We start from the raw sequence: 3,417 nt of genomic DNA, 5'->3' as shown, positions 1-3,417 counted from the left end.
CATCGATTTGCTTTTCTTCTTTAATCTCTCTTGGAAGCTATTGAAAGTCCACTACAGGCAACAAACACAAGGTGTGCCCCTGACATAAGCTGTCTCTGTGACACACAGACATGTAAAACTATGTGTCCAGTCCCTCATCGTGTCCACCTCTGTCCTGTCTCTCTAGCCATCTATAAACAGCTATTTGTGTAAAACAGCTTTTGACAGTCTATGTAATGTACTAGAGATGTTTTTCAATCATGTTGCCCCTGCTTTGTGATATGAATCTTTGGGTACCAAGTGGTCTTCTCAGAAGACAATGGTAATGTCCCTGACACCCTAGGAGACCACGTGAAGGTGGGCAGTAGATCAAAGTGGAGTCAGGCAAAGGGGGAGATCTGCTGAGCAGAGCCAAGGTCCATACTGTCTCCTGTCCCCAGAGCACAAGGTCTGCCTTCCTGGGGGAACTTTGCTAAAATCCTCTATATTCTAAGAAACATCAGGGTGAGAATAATGAGCAATGATTGTAATAATTGTGAGAGAGAGATGAGGTGATGATTTGAGTTACCTGGTTTGTTCTCTGCCAACAACAGCATACACTGTATTCCTATGGAGCTAAAGCTTAAATATGGGCTTTAATTGACGAAGGAATGATGCTGTAGCTGAAGCTCCAGTACTTTGGCCACCTCATGTGAAGAGTTGACTCATTGGAAAAGACTCTGATGCTGGGAAGGATTGGGGGCAGGAGGAGAAGGGGATGACGGAGGATGAGATGGCTGGATGGCATCATTGACTCAATGAACGTGAGTCTGAGTGAACTCTGGGAGATGGTGATGGACAGGGAGGCCTGGAGTGCTGCGATTCATGGGGTCGCAAAGAGTCGGACACGACTGAGTGACTGAACTGAACTGAACTGAACCTTCTTGAACAATGAATGGTAAACCTGATGCATAAAATAGGTATGTGCTTCCTTTGAAGTGAGCATGTTTGGTGAATGTCGTACTTTCTCTGATGATGCTCTAAAAGACCTGATACATTGCAAGAGAACTGATGTAAAGCATGAGATATAGAATGGTATGATAATTCTAAAATCTGCTATTATTCACTTGTGCTAGAGTAATTTTGAAAAAGAGTGAATAGTGGTCTGTCAAACTTCTCATGCTTAGATGAAATTCAGAAGATGGTGTTCTAATCTTAACATGCATCTTGCACAGATATTGTTATGTTGCATTTCTTATTGTAAAAACGAGCTGTTTCCCTAAGGAAAATCAACTTTATGGTCACATCTCAAAATGCTAATATAGTTCTTTTTCTCAAAAAACCAAAGTATCTTCTATGATGACATGGGAAGTATACATTAAGAGCTTCTGCTACATTCCAAGGTACTGTGTCTCAAGGAAAATAATCTGTATGAGCTGAACTACCCTCTCTTGTGTGGAATACAGTCTTCACTTGAAATAGTGAATGACACTGGGAGATTTATGTAACTTAGCAAAACAATGTCTTACTTACAAACAATCTTATATTAGTATAAGAGGTTCAATATGGAAAAAAGCCTTAGGGATTTTGATGTAACAGAGCAGTAAACAGTCAGTGATAGAATTTCAGGTCCACTTTGAAAATAACCTTTAAGAACCTACCAATTCTGTAGTTTTAGACTTGTGTCAAAGATGAACTTACATAATTACCTGAAAAGGTTATTAAAAATACTACTCCTACATATGTGTGGTGGTGGTGGTGTAGTCGCTAGGTCATGTCCCACTCTTGCGACCCCATGGACTGTAACCTGCTAGGCTTCTCTGACCATGGGATTCTCCAGGCAAGGATACTGAAGTGCATTGCCATTTCTTTCTCCAACATATATGTGGGCCTTTTTATTTTCATAGATTTCAATCAAAATAACAGATTCAATGTAGAAGCAAACATGAAAATCCCGTGATCTTCTAATGAGATGGCAAGAAAGGGAATTTCAAAAATGTAAAAAATGTAGACAGCATATTAAAAAGCAGAGACATTACTTTGTTGGTAAAGGTACATATAGTCAAAGCTATGGTTTTTCCAGTAGTCATGTATGGATGTGAGAGCTGGACTATAAAAAAAGCAAGCCGAAGAATTGATGCTTTTGAACTGTGGTATTGGAGAAGACTCTTGAGCGCCCCTTTGACAGCAAGGAGATAAAACCAGTCAATTCTAAAATAAATCAGCCCTTAATATTCATTGGAAGGACTGTTGCTGAAACTGAAACTCTGATACTTTGGCCACCTGATGAGAAGAACTGACTCTTTGGGAAAGACCCTGATGCTGGGAAAGATTGCAGGCAGAAGGAGAAGGGGACGACAGAGGATGAGATGGTTGGAGGGCATCACTGACTGGATGGACATGAGTTTGAGCAAAGTCCAGGAGTTGGTGATGGACAGGGAAGCCTGGAGCACTGCAGTCCATGGGGTCGAAAAGAGTCAGACACTACTGAGCGACTGAAGTGAACTGAACTGAAGAAGCTTCACTGTTGCCCAAAAGCCAGGAAATGGAAATTCAGAGAAATTGAAACTCCTGAGTAAAGAAAGAGCCCCCTGAGTGTGTGCTGGCATCTGGACCGCAGTTGCTCTGTCCCCACCATGAACCGCACATCCCAGCCCTTATTCACTGGGGCACACGGTGCGGTGCCCCCAGCCTATGAGATGCTCAAGGAGGAGCATGAGGTGGCCGTGCTGGCGGTTCCCGAGAGCCAGGCCCCCATGAAGACCTCGGTAATCAACATCCGCAGCCAGACCTCTGTGCCCGACCACATCGTCTGGTCCCTGTTCAACACCATCTTCATGAACTGGTGCTGCCTGGGCTTCGTGGCATTCGCCTACTCTGTGGAGTCTAGGGACCGGAAGATGGTTGGTGACATATTGGGGCCCAGAGCTACGCCTGCATCTGTGCCCTGGTCCTGGGCCTCCTTCTGATTACTGTCCTCATCATCATTGTGTCCACAGGCTCCCTGATGATTGTTCAAGCAGTTTTGGAGCTCATACAGAACTACGGAGGCCACTAGTCCCTGCCCACAGCCCGAGGCAGTCACCCCTTTTTCCTGCAGCCTATACAGGCATCTGTCCACCATGAAATAAAATGAAGCATTTGTTTAAAAAAAAAATTCACTGTTCTCACTACTATGTTTGTTTTGGGAAATAACTTTTTTTCCATATTAAATGCATGGATTATTAATATTATTCTAAACAAGTAAATTAAAGAATTCAAACTTTATTATTTCTACCATGAAAAATGTCGATTGGACTCAGGCAGACAGTGTGACAAGGAGCTCTCCGTATAGGAGGGGAGGGATCAGGGCAAAGCCCCAGTTCCCCCGGAGGGCGAGGGTCTCAGGGTCTCAGGGTCAAGGGCGGCGTCTGGGACGGGGATGCTCCATCATGTGGATTTCAGTCTTGCCTTTCTTTC

The 3,417-nt window shown here is 43.7% G+C and overlaps 1 pseudogene; it reads left to right on the top strand.

The window, feature by feature from the left end:
- On the top strand, window positions 2,490–3,089 carry LOC102188547 (annotated as a pseudogene).

This window comes from Capra hircus, chromosome 23 (assembly GCF_001704415.2).
Source record: "Capra hircus breed San Clemente chromosome 23, ASM170441v1, whole genome shotgun sequence".
Lineage (NCBI taxonomy): Eukaryota > Metazoa > Chordata > Mammalia > Artiodactyla > Bovidae > Capra > Capra hircus.
The sequence above is the reverse complement of the archived record's forward strand: the minus strand, read 5'-3'. Positions and strand labels throughout refer to the sequence as shown.